Source organism: Macaca nemestrina, chromosome 10 (genome assembly GCF_043159975.1).
Source record: "Macaca nemestrina isolate mMacNem1 chromosome 10, mMacNem.hap1, whole genome shotgun sequence".
In the NCBI taxonomy this organism is placed as follows: domain Eukaryota; kingdom Metazoa; phylum Chordata; class Mammalia; order Primates; family Cercopithecidae; genus Macaca; species Macaca nemestrina.
Window position 1 is genome coordinate 134,692,767 of NC_092134.1, and position 16,465 is coordinate 134,709,231.

At 45.1% G+C, this 16,465-nt stretch overlaps 1 protein-coding gene across 1 annotated transcript in view; it reads left to right on the forward strand.

Moving 5' to 3' along the window:
* The window catches only part of LOC139356497 (SH3 domain and tetratricopeptide repeat-containing protein 1-like), a 52,041-nt gene that overhangs the window by 20,273 nt on the left and 15,303 nt on the right, over positions 1–16,465 (forward strand). The window lies entirely within an intron of this gene.

Sequence of the window (16,465 nt, forward strand, 5' to 3'; positions counted from 1 at the left end):
GATGGTACAGCCATTCTGAAAAACAGTTTGACAGTTTCTTAAAAAATAAACGTGCAATTGCCGTAGGATGCAGCACTCACATTCATGGGCGGTTATCCCAGAGAAATGAAGACTTATGTTCACACAAAAGCCTCTATGTATCTGTTCATAGCAGCAGCATTTATAAAGGCTAGAAACTGGAAACAGCCCGGAGACTGCTCAGCAGGTGAATGGTTAAACAAACTGGTGCACCCAGGCCCCAGATACCACTCTGCAGTAGTTAATGACATCCGTGTTCATCAGTCTTTCAAACTAGAAACCACCATCATGCTTAATCCCCTTTTTTCCATCCTGGGTCTGAGTGGACTTCATTTTGCATTTCTTTCCAATGCATTTTCCCTCTGTCCTTTCTGGTTGTGCCTCATGCCTTATTTGAACTGTTGTAAGAGCCACTGAATTGTTTCTCTGCCTCATCATGGAATCCTTTCTACACTTCATGCCCCGCATTGCCATTGGAACAATCTTTCCAAAACATGAACAAACTAACTTAAAAGAAATATCCCAAGTAGGCTTCCAAATAAGTACAAGCTTTCTGTTAGAAGTTTGACTTCTTGTCTATAGGGAACCCCAGGACTGTAGAGAGACGGATTTGCTGTCTGCATTTTAAGATTAGGCAGAAATCCCTGGAGGGGCCCATGTGGAATAGTGGCACAAATACTGGTTCTAGAATCTGAAGCCCTCATATCCTGGTTCTAATTCTAGATGGATGTTCTTGGGAAAGTTTTGTTTTCATAACCTCAGAAACTCCATTTCTTAAGAAGCGGAGATGAGGAAGCATACTCAAGGGATCACACAAGGCTGCTGGGAGGAGCGGATGAGGGGCATGGTGAACATGCTGTGTAATCCGTGAAGCACGTCGTATGTGTGAGAAGTGGAGCTGTGTGGATAGCGGTTCTGGAATCATTTTATGAAAACCATGGAAAGCACATTCGTAGCTCTGCCTGATGATACCACTGGGCACCTGTGTTGTACATGCCTGCAACATGGGCGAGGCCCGGGTCAGTACAGCTCACAGTTTGGTTCTCATGCGGTTTGAAAGGCCTGAGAGGACCCTTCCCCCCTCCAGCTGTAGGAAGGAGGCGGCTGTCTCCTGCCTATATTTGGTGGGATTGTCTGTGGCTCCTTAGGGACAGGAATGCAGGGAGTGGGGGAAGAAAGCCGGCCTGACTGCTCGCTAGTCAGCCTTCCCCCAGGGAGGAGGAGTGGAGGGGTCATTTCGTGATAACTTGCCAAGTCCTTCTTAACCCATCTGCTCTTAGAAATGACCAGCATGACAAGTAAAAGACCCTTTAGAGACAGATGGGCTGTGTGTCCCGTGCGTTTATGGCTTTGTGGCCTCAGAGCTGGCAGGACTCCATAGCTTTCTGGGGAATGCTGGGTCAGCCAAGGGGCTGAAAATAGTGAGAGGAAGAAAATCCACCCTGGCTGCTCTGGTCTGGGAGTGGTTACTGAGGAGAGCGGCATGGAGGGCCCAGCCGTGGGGTCCCTCTCAAGCACGCCCTCACTGCAGTGGGAATGCGGGTCTCAACCTCCCTAGGCCTCCGTGATTTTCATCTGTCACGTACTCACCTCCAGCTGGGATGTCTATGGTGATGAGATGAGGGAGCATCATAGCACATGTGGCACTTAGTAGGCTTGTGGTGAGTGGACGCTGGCGTCAGTGGGACAGGAGACTGGGCGCTGCGTGTGGATGCATTCACGTGCTTGTGGCATGGGTGGACAGAGGAGAGAGGGACGCTCTGCAGTTCTCCTTTTGGTCTGTCAGCCCTGCTGTTGTGAACAGAATCCGTGAGTATATTCTGTTGCCCCAGTCAACTTGGTAGGCTGATTGCTCAATTTTCTGCTTCCACTTTTGATTTCTTTTTTTTTTTTTTGAGTCTTGCTCTGTCGCCCAGGCTGGAGTGCAGTGGCTGGATCTCTGCTCACTGCAAGCTCCGCCTCCCGGGTTCATGCCATTCTCCTGCCTCAGCCTCCCGAGTAGCTGGGACTACAGGCGCCCGCCACCTCGCCCGGCTAGTTTTTTGTACTTTTTAGTAGAGACGGGGTTTCACCGTGTTAGCCAGGATGGTCTCGATCTCCTGACCTCGTGATCCCCCCGTCTCGGCCTCCCAAAGTGCTGGGATTACAGGCTTGAGCCACCGCGCCCGGCCTCACTTTTGATTTCTTAAGAGTGGGAAAAGGACTACTTCAGTTATTTTCTGGTTGATGGTATACATTCTTTGATATCACCCTAATGCTTTTTAATTTCTATATATTTTGGATACTGGAGCTTGCCTAACATCTGTGTTTTTATGCCTCCCCCTCTCGTGTAACTGTTGGCCACATCAAGACCAGAGAGAAGTGACCAGACCGATTGGTAGCAGGGCTAGGACTGGAATTCCCCAGCCTTTTGATGTCCAGCAGGCTCTGTTTTCTGTATTGCACTGCTTTTCCCTATTTCGTCCCCTGTTAGGACAGTGGGTGTGAAATGTAGCTGGGCACTTTTGGGGGTGTGCTAGGAGTGTGGCAGATGCCTCAAACTGGCATTTTCCCCTGATTCTGAATTCTCGTGGCTCAGAGTCAGTCTCCAGGCTACTGACCGGGAAGATACAGGAAGTTGTTTTGTATGGCAAACTATGCCAGGGCATTTTTTTCACCCGGCAATTTATTTGGTTTGGACTGGAATAAATCTCTGATATTGGTTTCTTTGCCAGCATTATTAGGGAGTGGAGCCTGACTTGTTAACTTAGCCTGATTCGTAGTGCTTAGAATCTCAATGAGTGTGTGTTGAACTGAACAGAAGTGTGAGAGCGTCTTGGACAGTGGTTTGCAAACCTAGCTGCGTCTGGGGGGCTGTGAAAAAAGCATGCGTGCTTACTCCAGACCAGTTGAAATAGAATCTGCAGGAATGGAGCCTGGGCAGCTGTAGTGCTGTTAAAATCCCCCAGGTGGTTCTGATATAGCGTAAAGGCTGAGATCCACTGATCCACAGTGAATTGGAGTCCTGGATCGTAGACATGCCTTATGCTTTCACCAGCTTAGAATGGCTCTTGTGCTTTAGAACTGTGAAAAAAAGTGTTATGCAAACAAATGTGGAAATAGCCTAAATGCCACATCCTGTTACTACCTGCCATGAAGTATATTTACCAGTTATTCACTCTGTTGTGACCTCTACCCATTCCACCTTTTCTTCATGGAACATTAATTTGACAGTTGGTTCTGCAGAACCAGAGTAAGTGTAGTTTGATTGGCGGGAAACGATTTTGGGTATGAAGTGCTCTTTAGGCATTTATTGAACTCTTGTTTGTACCACCGCTGTGCTGGACAGTTTATAAATATTACTTCTTTAAGCAAAGCCTATGGAGTCAGGCTGCCTGGGTTTTGCTAACTAGCTGTGTCATTTGGGGCAAGTTTTTAAGCTTATATAAACCTGACTTTCATCTGTGAAATGAGATGACAAGGGGTCATTATCATCTCACAGGATTGTGCAAATGTGTGTGTAAAGTGCTTAGTTTGGTGCCTAACACATAGTAACTACTCAGTGAAGTTATTATTACACTGTCATCATCATATTTTAATGTAAATATTAAGAGCTAATAAATTTGTAAAAGGTAGTATACCCTTACCCCTTGAACCAAAGACTACTTTAGTTTTAAGTGGTTGGGTTAATTTATCACTTAAGTATTGGCCTCTTGAATTTCAATTGAACATAGCCAGAGGATTTCATAATTGGACCGTTGCCTCTGGAAGTTGGAACTTTGTTTGTTTGTTTGGTTTCACTTCCTACACTAAGCATGTGGCTGTGCGCACCTTTGCGGTGACTTGTGGTACTGGGGAATCAAAGCTTCATTAGCTTCTTTGGAGGAGATGATCTTACGCTGTACGAAGCACTCAGACTTCGTTAACTGTGTACCATCCAGACAAGACCAGGTGCTTCCCATGGCAGCCTGTCCTTTTCTTAGCTCTCTCATCAATCTAGCCTGTTCCTTCTATTCCTCTTTACACTAGAACTTTTCTTTGAACAAAGAATGTTGTTTTGTCACTGCTAGGTCCCCAGCAATTAGTAATGCCCAGCACACACTAGGTGCCTCCTGAATGTTAATAGGTGATAATCTAGCAGAACACAAGATAAATCCGCAGGTTGAGATTTAAGCTGTGTGGTATGAACGCTGCATTGGCAAACTTATTAAATCAATTTTGTTAATACAAGTTTAACATATCTTAGTAACTGACTTAGTTCATTAATCATTTACTGAGTGTCTTCTAGGCCAGACATTGGGGACAGAGAAGTAATAATATATGATCCCTGCCTCATGCACAGGAAGTCTAGTGTGATGTACAGACACGCGCCAACGGCTGCCATGCAATATGGTGAGTATTAAGATAAAGGGGCACCTTGTGTGCCCTTGGAGCATAGGGCAGAGCTTGTGTTTTGAGAACATAGGCTCCATGTGAAAACACAATTTAAATTATTATTATTATTATTTTTTCTTTGAGACAGAGTCTTGCTCTGTCGTCCAGGCTGGAGTACAGTGGTGTGATCTTGGCTCACTGCAACGTGCGCCCCCCAGGTTCAAGTGATTCTCGTGTCTCAGCCTCCCGAGTAGCTGGGATTACAGGTGTGAGCCACCAGGCCCAGCTAATTTTTGCATTTTTAGTAGAGATGGAGTTTCACCATGCTGGCCGGGCTGGTCTTGAACTCCTGACATCAGGTGATCCTCCTGCCTCAGCCTTCCAAAGTTCTGGGATTATAGGCATGTATGTATTCATCCTTTTAAATATCTGTGGGTAGCACTTAACTTTAAATGGGTACTAATTAAACTATTCAATGGCTTTAGTATGGATTGAATGGCTTTGCTCTGGCCTCATTTTAAATTTCCTTCATTAGAGGGAAAAAAAAGAAAAAATGCAGGTTGAATATCCTTCATCCAAACTGCTTGGAACCAGAAGTGTCTTAGATTTTTTTACATTATTGGATTTTTGAATATTTGTGTTATACTTGCTGGTTGAGCATCCTGAATTCAAAAATCCAGAGTCTGAGCTGCTCCAATGAACATTTCGTTGAGCATCACGTCAGCACTCAAAAAGTTGTGGATTTCGGAGTTTCCGGTTAGGGAGACGCATCCTGTGTGGGTGCTGGATTGTCGCAGCAGTTCTGGACCAGAGGTTAGGTGACTAGGCTTTGGTTTTCGCTTTGTTACTAAACAGGCTGTTTTCTTCCATAATCTCGGCTTTAGATCCCCCGGTTGTGAAAGAAGGGGATGGGCCATCTGATATTTAAGGCCTCTGTTAGTTCTGACTTGGAGACACCTGGCTTTAGTTCATCTTCCTTAGGAGTGGACAAAGAACGTGGGAATTTTGAAATTGTTAGTCAACATTTACGGCGTCGTTGCAGCCTGGTTTTGGGTAAAGGTCATCTTTAGTGAGCCCAGGGAGAAGCACTGCTTTAGCTGTCAGCTGAGAGGGGTAAGCAGTCCTATTAATTTTCCTCTGTGTTAGTGAAAGCATTGTTAAGGGTCACAGCGTTAGTGGAGCTGGCTGGAAAGAGGAGGGGAACTCACTGTTACAAATTATATTGAATGTCTTTTCAGTCACTAAATGCTTTTTATGATATGTTTTTCAGGATTTCAGTGTTGTATGATTTCTCTGTGTTAAGCACAGGAAATTTAACATCAGCAAAAAAGAATGCTTTTTTTTTTTTTTTTTTTTGAGATGGAATTCCACTCTTGTCGCCCAGGCTGGAGCGCAGTGGCGTGATCTCAGCTCACTGCAACCTCAGCCTCCTGAGGTCAAGCGATTCTCCTGCCTCAGCCTCCCGAGTTTCTGGGATTACAGGTGCCCGCCAGCAGGCCCTGCTAATTTTTGTATTTTTAGTAGAGACGGGGCTTCGCCATAGTGGCCATGCTGTTCTTGAACTTCTGACCTCAGGTGATCCTCCCACCTCGACTTCCCAAATTGCTGGGATTACAGGCATGAGCCGCCACGCCTGGCCTTGAATGTTCTGTCTATGGGAATCTACAAAAGCCAGCTTTTGAGCCTAGTGGCAGAAAACCTCTTCTTCATTGTTTAGCTGTGCTGTGAGCTTGGAGGGCTTCAAGCCCAGCTGAAAAAGCTGTAGTATTTTCTGTCAGTTGGCTCTCTTGGAGAACTTAATGAGCACTGGGCTGGAGTGATATTGTCAGAGTTCATGAGCTGTTTGAGGCTCTGGAAGCCTAGATACTGGAGTTGCCCGAATACATTGGCTGGACTCGCTGTTTCTCTCGGGAGTAGGGGGGTGGAAAATGCTGTGGTCTTAACTCTGCTCTTAATTTTACAGTGCTGTTATTAATGGTAAGAATGATTTCATACGTTTGTATTTTGCTTCGTAATTCACAGAGAATTTTAAAATCCATTATCTGATTTTATTCCCTCAGCAGTTCTGTGAAAAAGACAGAGCAGTTTTCATATCTTCTGTTTTCCGGTGATTCTCTTGTGGCTCACAGAAGCTAAGAGCCTTCACCAAGGTCATAGGGTGAATGAGTCGCAGAGCTGGGAGTAGAGGCTCAGGCTTCTAGGGACCCTGTTTCTTCCTCGATAGCTCGCTCTCGTGGCGCTATGCTCAGGTAACTGCGCATGCTCGGTTTGGTCTTTTGTAAATCCCTGCCCCATTTCGGGGGAGGATCTTGGGAGGCTTCTATTCATTTAGGAGCATTTAAGTATCTTGTTCTCTCTCCCTCCTCCCAGATGCATGGGCATTTCTGCAGACCCCCAGGCTGGCCCTTGTGGGTGGGGGCATCTCCTGCCTCCATGTTGCTTGTATGCCCCCTTCTGAAGGTGCTCTTCCCCACATGGAGCCCCCTCCACACTGCAGGCTGTTCGGTAAATGTTGCTGACTCAGCATCGTTGTTTTCTAGAAATGGGACGGGGTATGGATGCCAAGTTATTTTCTGTGTGAAGGCTGCGATTGTATCATCTTGCCTTCCCCGTGTGTGCTCCCTGAGGGTGTCGCTGTGCTGTGGTCATCTGTGTTCCCTAGGGTGCCTCCCTTGGAGTCCCGGCTGTAGCAGACATGCAGTCAGTACTCATGGCCTAAATGAGAGGAAGGCCAACAGAGCCATTAAATCTGGAAAATGACAAGTGAGGGAAAGGAATTTTTATTTAAGGCATGTGAAAAAGAAATCTTTTTAGAAAAGTTGACCTGTTTCTCAACTGGAGTTGAATTTCAGCTCAGAAAAGCAACTGTGTGCCCAGAGGGCTTTGGATTTCAGTTTGTAGTGGATGAATTTAATTTGTTGTTGTATGAATGTATTATCCTTTTGTGGTTTTATTAAACCTTTCTTCCAAATGGAATCGATTTTTCTATAAAAGTGACACTTCCTTTTTGAGAAGTGTAACACTAATTGTATGGGATTGTCTCCCAAAAGATTACCTGCCAGGAACCAAACGCACTGCCTCAGACTCACGGCCGCTGGTTTCTGCCTGTGCAGCTGCAAAGAGGCACGCTCGAGCCGAAATCAAGATGCATGTCTGCATCTTCTCTTAACTGCTGTTTCGTCTCTGAGCTGCCTTCAACGTCTAGGAGCTTGGTGGGTGTAGACACATTACAGTATGGAGGAGGGATATGGTGTTGCAACAGCCAGGAGACTCGCTGAAGTCTCTGTTCTCTTCCTGTCACTGCTCGGACTTTGTATAAGTCACATTTGTAGGGCTGTGCACAGTGGCTTACACCTGTAATCCCAGCACTTTGGGAGGCCGACCTGGGAGGATCTCTTGAGCCCAGAGTTCAGAACTAGTCTCTGGGCAACATGGTGAAAACCCATCCCTACAAAAAATGAAAATTAAAAAATTAGCCAGGTGTGGTGGCTCCTGCCTGTAACCCCAGCTACCGGAGAGACTGAGGTGTGAGAATCACTTGAGCCCGGGAGGTCGAGGCTGCAGTGAACCATCATCACACCACTGCACTCCAGCCTGGTCAGAGCAAGACCCTGTCTCAAAACAAACAAACAAAGAGAAACCCATTTGTAATAGTGGCAGTAGTTAACTTTTGAAAGTTTAGAGAAAAGTTCCTAAATAACCTGTGACCATGGACAACTTACTTAGCCTTTCTAGGCCTCAGTTTCCTCACTGATGAAAAATGAGAGAATATGGTATTGATCTTACAGGATTTCAACAAGAACTAAATGAGATAAAACTCAGAGCCTGGCACCTCGTGAGTGCACACTCAATGTTATTATTTCAACATTTTAGAGGAAAAAGAATGCTAATGGGTCATTATGGCTAAACGTAGTCTATCACTGGCGTTACTCATGGTATTGGAAGGAACTTGAATTCCATATAGATGGTGTGATGGAGAAAGTATTTTGGGCATTGGCAGTATTTATTCAAAGAACAAAGGACGTGTCTGTCCTGTGTGGAGAGCCATTTCCGCTTGTTTCTTTAAACGCTATGGGAAAAGCAGTCGGCCCTGTGCTCTCTGCCCGACAGCTTCAGTCTCCGCGTATTGATTTGGCCAATTGTCGCTCGCTGTCATCGTGGCAGCAGCAGTTGAAGGGACAGCTTGTCTTGATTTGCATTTTTGGGTGTTTGTGCTATTTATAGACAATTAAGAAAAGACATGGAAGCCTGTTTATGGCAAGCTGGCAAATTCAGCAAAACGTGGAAAAATCTGTTAGCACAGTTTGCACGTGTGCGGGCACAGAGCAGCCAAAGAAACACACACGTTTTCCTGTATTTTAAAAACTCTCTGGAAAAAAAAAAAAAGACATTAAACCATTGCCCAGATGGCTTACAGAGCTTTTTCTTGAAGTACATGAGTATGGCTGTCAGACATCTGAAACCCGAAGCCAGCTTAAAACATCACCATCATTTTGATGCTACCCCCTACCCGCCCTTTTTTTTCATTTGTAAGGGACAAGAAAGGAAAGTATCAGCTTACAAAGCCTTTTGTTACAATTAATCTTTCATGTTCTTTCTTTTGGCATCTTATTCTCTGTTTACATTTATATTTTATTTTTTGAGACAGAGTCTTGCTCTGTCACCCAGGCTGGAGTGCAGTGGTGTGATCTCGGCCTAGGCTGGAGTGCAGTGGTGCGATCTCGGCTCACTCCAACCTCTGCCTCCCAGGTGCAAGTGATTCTTGTGCCTCAGCTTCCTGAGTAACTGGGATTACAGTCGTGTGCCACCATGCCCAGCTAATTTTTGTGTTTTAGTAGAGACAGGGTTTCGCCGTGTTGGTCAGGCTGATCTTGAACTCCTGAACTCAGGTGATCTGCCTGCCTCAGCCTCCCAAAGAGCTGAGATTACAAGTGTGAGCCACCGCGCCTGGCCCCTGTTTCCATTTTGTAATGCTAGCGTCACCCCAGTGCAGGGTGGCTAGGGGTATTGTTCTTTCCTGTTTCCTGGTGTATTTTCCTCTACAGCATTGATCACTCTTGAACATACTTTTTGGCTGTCTGTCTCCACCTACAAAAATATATGTTCCCTGTTATATCTGAGATCTATGTATATCTCCCTGGTGATATACCAGTACCCGGCATGTAGATAGTTAGTCAGTATTTGTTGAATGAATGAATGAATGAATGAATGGGCTGAAAGAACCTTATTCTTCTTTCTTCTGTCACTTCACGCCAAATGCTTTTGAAAAATGCTATGTGAACAGGGATCGTAAGCAGGAGAGGTTACACACATTGCTGTGGGATAGCCCATCATCTTCAGATACTTGTCTGGAAGGAGGTGGAGTACTTGAGTAGAAATGATACAAGATAACTTCTTCAGGAAATCAGCCGCGTGTCACAGCTTTTGACATAGGCGTGTGATGTTTGCGTGTGTGTGTATGAAGAGCTGTCGTGGCCTAGAATCACGGGCCTTTAGATCCCTTGTACAGATAGAAAAGTAAAGGCCGAGGCCCGGGAGCACTGCAGGCCACCGAGGTAGAGTCCCTGTCTGCCCTTCTCAGTGTCCGGTCACTTCTCACTGCACTCCCCTCTTTACTGCTAAAGCCACCTTCCCTGACTCTGAATGTGTAACCACGAGGGAGAAAATGTACTCCAGGCTCACAGTTTGTGGAGGAAAAGCCCAGCAGCTGAAAATCATGTTCACAAAGTTTGTACCTAGAAAAAGTGGCCATTTCTATAGTGTCTTTAAATTCCCTGTTTCTCATACATTTTATAAACAAGACAGTAGAAGTGAAAGGACACAAAGATAGATGTGTACCCGCCCCCCACCCGCTACACCCTTGTTCTGTTCTCTAATCTTTGCACATACCAGAGATTTCGTAAGTTCTGTGAGTACCTGGTTTTCTGCACGTACCAGAGATTTTGTTTTGCACGTACCAGAGATTTTGTAAGTTCTGAGGCAAGGTCACAAGACGTGTTTAAGTAAGATAAACTCTTGCTGCCATAAACCTGCTCTCCCGCCTCAAAGTTTGAACCAAAATATCAGAAATGGCAGGAACCAATCATAGTTAGCCAAATCGCCTTGTTCAAACACTAGCCAATCATATATCTGATTTGTATAATAACTCTATGCCCACTTTTCTTAGACTATATAACATTGTTCGGAGCTGAGTGGGGGAGCTCTCCTGCCCGTCTCATTTCACGAGCGAGGGAGAGTTCCAGGTTCGAACCTGTAATAAAGATCCTTGTTGCTTAGCTTTGACTCTGGACTCTGGTGGTCTTCTTCGGGGAATAAACGGTCTAGGCATAACAGAAGGAGATTCGGGAACAGCAACTTTAGAACAAGGGGGAAAAAATCAAACCTAGAGCCTTCTAGTTTCTGTTTTCTTCTCAGTTTAGGGCTGAGGCACTTTAGCTTCCTGTCTAAGGGACTACTCAAATCTGATTAGAAGCCATTATGGGCTGGTAATTATCCGTAATTTTAGGAAGACAGATGCAGCACCAACTCTGTTCTCTAATAGCAGCCTTATTAATTTTAAATTTGCGTGGCAGGAGAAGCAGATGGCGAGGTGGGATAAGCTTTCAGATGCTTGGTCATTGATAGCTTTTTACTTCCACGTATCACATGGGGATGTGGGACCCAGGAAGCCCACTGACAACTGATGATTATCTGTCCCCTAACCAGCTGGGTTCTTTTTCAGAAAGAACCGAGAAAGAGCTCAGAAACACTGCTCCTACTGCAGCCAGGGAAGACGGGTTGTTGACTGGTTAGAAATCACGGCAGGTTATTTTCTCCATCCGCAGTTCGCAGTTCCAAAGCAGAGCTATCAAAAAGTTGTCTTCTCAATTGTATTTCAAATCTGGGTGTTTAAAAAAATGGTGTAAGCAAATCAAGCATTTCTTTAATGGTAGTTGTGTGTGTTCTTGATGCGAATGAGAGGTGCATTCCCTTGTAAAATCCCTGGGACTTCATAGGAAGATGTGAGCCTTAGAACAGAAGTTGGTTTTCTAGATGATCATGTAGACATGATGCTGAGCACCAGACAAAGATATTGATTGAAGCGATTTAAAAAATTTTTGTCTGAGTTCAGATTTTACATCAATATTTAGCAAATCAGCAAAATAACTTAGAGGAATGTTCTTAGGCATCTAGTTCAGCCCCCTGCCCACATTGTCATAAAATCTGAGTGTGTACAGGGAGGCGCATTCCTTTCTGTTCTCATCACAGGTCTTTCCCTGGCTCTGCACCTGCCTGTCATGCACGTCCATGTGAAAAGACCACCAAACAGGCTTTGTGTCAGCAATAAAGCTCTTTAATCACCTGGGTGCAGGCGGGCTGAGTCCGAAAAGAGAGTCAGCGAAGGGAGACAAGGGTGGGGCTGTTTTATAGGATTTGGGTAGGTAAAGGAAAATTACAGTCAAAGGGGGTTGTTCTCTGGCGGGCAGGAGTGGGGGGGTCACAAGGTGCTCAGTGGGGGAGGTTTTTGAGCCAGGATGAGCCAGGAAAAGGAATTTCACAAGATAATATCATCGCTTAAGGCAAGGACTGGCCATTTTCACTTCTTTTGTGGTGGAATGTCATCAGTTAAGGCGGGGCAGGGCATTTGCACTTCTTTTGTGATTCTTCAGTTATTTCAGGCCATCTGGGCATATACGTGCAAGTCACAGGGGATTGGCTTGGCTTGGACTCAGAGGCCGACATGGCCCTCTTCCCTACCTTCCCTACCTTTTCCCTCCTGTGCGGTTCTCTCACAAAGTGAATGGCCTCAGCCACAGCTTCTCTGCAGCTGCATCAGACTGTGGTGACAGGAGTGGTGGCTGCTGCAGGGCCTGCTGTCCCCATGGAGGCCAGTCTTGCTTGCCGCTGCAGCCTGGTGATCATTTTGCACTGAAAGTATGTAATTCTACAGAACGAGAGCCAACATGCTGGTGATGGAGGCGTCTTTATCACGGTGCTCTGCATATTTTAATCTTGGGTAGAAAGGATGGAAAAGTATGTGATACCTGTGGTTTGATGTCAGAAGGACGTTGTGAACTTGACGTGGATTGAGGATGTTAAGGTGCAGCCGGCCCCCTTGGCCTTATGAAATGAGACTTCCCCATCTGCCTGCCAGGCACGCACAGGCGTGTGGCCACATCTTATGTGTTATCCTTATCTAGAGTGCACCTTGTCGTCATGCTTTCAGTTACATGGTGATATTGTTCCTCATAGAGTAGGTCCCAGACCGCATTCAACACAGAAATGTACTCTTGCTATTATACACTGAAAGCGCTTTCATATACCAAGTGGGAGAGCAGTCCTAAAATCTGGGCTGGAATCGCAGAAGGAAGGCATTGGAAAGCAACAGGTTCCTTAGTCCAAAGCTGGTTTTTGATGAGCCTAGAAACATGACCAAGAGAAGTGAATTTGCCTAAGGCCATGACAGTGTCTCACGGTAGCATTTGAACCTAGCAGTTTCTTGACCTGTTTCTTTAAATAATTAGTCATGCTTCCTCTGATTCCCATATAAAGGTATTCCTCATTCATTCTTTCGTTTCAGTGAATTATTGCAGTGCTACCATGTAACAGTATTTGAGTCAAAATGTGGCAATGTTTATCCCTTTCCAAGGTTTTCAGTTGCACAGTTTTTCAAAGTTGTGCTTACAGTTTCTTGTTGTTTACAAGGTGTCCTTTCAGAAGCCAATTGTGTGGTGTATTTACGTTGATCGTTGGAGGTAGTTTGGTTAGAACTTACTTCGAGTGGCTGGCGTGGGCCTGGGGGACAGTGACAGCTGCCTGCTTCGTGGGCAGAGATGAAGTAATTGCTTCCTGGGAAGTACCATCCTCCTGGCCACACTCTCCAGCCCATTTCTTTTGTGCGGGTTTCCTCACATCTGCACGTTTCTGGCTTCATGTGAGTCTCATTTATTTTAGCATAGGACTTCAGGCTGTGGGGAAGAATGGCCATTTTAGCACAGAGATGCACAAAGGAACAACTGGCTAAATGTGAGTGAAGACATTCTTAGGGGGGGTTTCATTTCTTTTATTCTGTTACAGGCAGTCTGGGAAGCATTCTGGACATGTGGCCTGCGCTGTCACAGTTCCTCCTTGCAGGATCGCAGATGTTTGGAGATTGTAGTGATAACTGTTATCATTGAGAATGTCATTCTCGCAGGCTCTAGTAAGTCAGGATTTATTCAGTGTTAATTTGTTAAAGACAACTGTATTTCTAGCCAAATCCATGTGAGCTGTTTCTCCTTGGAGAGTTGCTGGGGGTATTCCCGTGGCTTAGTCTTAGGGAAACACACACCTTTGAATACTGCTGAAGCTGTGGGGACCCAAAGTGCACCGGAGTACTTTTGCCATATGTGGTGTTAGTCACTGATACATGTCTCAGTCAGACCTGATGGATTCTTGACCCCTTCCTTTTTCACTTTTTTACTTTTTATTTTTTGTTTTTGTTTTTTAAAAGTACAACCCCTCAGGTGGCTACCGTGAATCTCTGGTGTTTTCAGTTGGTTGCAGCTTATTTGCCGTCTCAGGTTCAAACATATTCGGAGCCTGCTGATGCTTCCCTCCGTTGTCGTTCTGCTGTGTGACCTCCGCGCCCGCAGGGTTCAAGACTGTCAGAGCTGGGAGCCACCTTCACAACTACCAGGTTTTCCAGAACCTCCTTTATCTAGCCCTGGGGATGGAAGAGATGTCATCAGAGGCGGAGGCGTACTAGGTTTACGTGCCATTGGTAACGAATGAGGAGGTTTTCTGTTATATAAGGGGAACTTCTTATAACGTGCTTTAGTAGGGTAAAGAGGTTTTTGAGGTTTGCTTTCTCTGGAATGACAATTTGTGATCCTGCCCTTGCTTTCAACACAAATATAATTTGCATACCAGTGCGTGTTGTATTACTGAGCACTGGCTGACAAATGGTTCTTAACTCGTCATTCACTCAGCCACTGTTTCTTGAATGACATATGTGTGCCAGCTGTAGTAGGAACTTACTAGGCTCTAGGACTAACCCTTATGAAATGGGGGTCCCGGGGGAAGCAAAAGCATGTAACTATAAAAGTTTGTGAGGATATCAGTGGGGGTGCCTATAGGTACAAAACTTAGTTCATTCATTGTCCCATCTCGGAGGTTTTGTGTCTTAGCAGCGTGTTCCATAGCAACGCATCCCTCTGTCAAAATATTCATCATATTATTTTGAAATCCTCTGCTTAGGTATCTGTTTTTCCCACTAAGTTTAGAACTAGTTAAGGACAGGCTAATGGGGTATGTATTATACACACACACACACACACACACACACACACATATATTTATATATACACATTACCATTGTCAATATACAATATATATTTTTATATATATACACACACATATATATTTCTTCTTCTCTATATATACCACACACACATATACACACACACACACACACATATATATATGAAATACACACACACACACTTCTACTGCCAAGCACAGAAAGACAAATCTAGGCAAGGATTCTTTTACTGTTCATGAAAAAATAGATGTGTTAGTTGAGAACGTCCTTCAGTTGCCAGGGGAAAGACAGGATGGGTTCACAAAGGGAGATAGTGGTTTTTTTGTTTTTCTTCTTTGTTTAACTCTTGAATTCGAAATAATCCAGACTTTTGGAAAAGTTGCAAAAATAGTACAGAGAATTCCCGTATGCTCTTCCCTCAGATTCCCCAAACATTTCACCCCATTTGTACTTTCTCTTTCTCTCTCTGTGGATATAATTTTTTTTTTTCTGAAATGTTTGAGAGTGGAAGGTAGAATGCAGGGTAGGGTGAAAGGCGGAAGGAGAGAGGTGCGTTGGGAGGCTTTTTTTTTTTAACCTTCTGAGATGGAGTTTCGCTCTTGTCTCCCAGGCTGGAGTGCAATGGCACGATCTTGGCTGACTGTAACCTCTGCCTTCTGAGTTCAAGTGATTCTCCTGCTTCAGCCTCCCAAATAGCTGGGATTACAGGCACCCACCACCATGCTCGGCTAATTTTTTGTATTTTTAGTAGGGGGGGTTTCACCATGTTGGCCAGGCTGGTCTTGAACTCCTGACCTCTCATGATCCACCTGCCTTGGCCTACCAAAGTGCTGGGATTACAGGCGTGAGGCACTGTGCCTGGCGATTGGGAGGCTTTTGCAGTTACCTAGAGCGCTATGATGAGGGCTGGACCTGGTTGGAAATGATGAGGAAGGTGAGAAGTGGTTAGGTCTGGCATATATTTTGAAAGAAGAGTTTAAATGGGTTGGATGGCAAGAGAGAGAAAAAGAAGTTTTAAGGATGATGTCAAGGATTTTGGCCTGAGTAACTGGAAGACTAGAGATGCTGTTATTGGGATCGGGAAGACTGGGAGGAGTGGGTTATAGCAGAGGGAATCAAAAGTACGTTTTGGGCATGCTAAATTTGAGGTCCAAAAAGAGATGTCAAGAAGTGTTGGCCGGACGCAGTGGCTCATGCCTGTAATTCCAGCACTTTGGGAGGCCGAGGCGGGCAGATCACCTGAGGTCAAGAGTTTGAGACCAGCCTGATAATTATTAAAATCGATCATTGATGTTTACTAATTTATAATATTATTGCTTCTAATACCGCAGGGGGTGTACACCTACCTGTGATGTCATTCCTAATATCCAGGGACAGAGAGCATGATATTAGTTTTAATATCGCAGTAGGTGTACACTCACCCCGTGACACTGATCCTAACATCCAGGGGGGTAGAGTATGACATGACTCCCAACATAGCAATGAACGGACAGCCACCCGGTGATATTGCTCCTAATATTCACAGAAGAAGTGTATGATATTACTCCCAATATCGCAAGGAGGGTACAGCTCTTCTGTGATATTGTTCCTAGTATCCAGAGGGGGAGAAGGGGATAATAATTCCAGTATCACAGGCTGTGTTCACCCGCCCTGTGGTATTGTTATTAATATCCTGGAAGGGAGAGGATGATATGACTCCCCATAGAGCAGGAGGCATACACCCAGCCTGGGATATTGTTCCTAATATCTCAAGGCCGAGAGGTTGATATTACTCCCAGTATCGCGGACACTGTACACCCCCGTGTGATACTC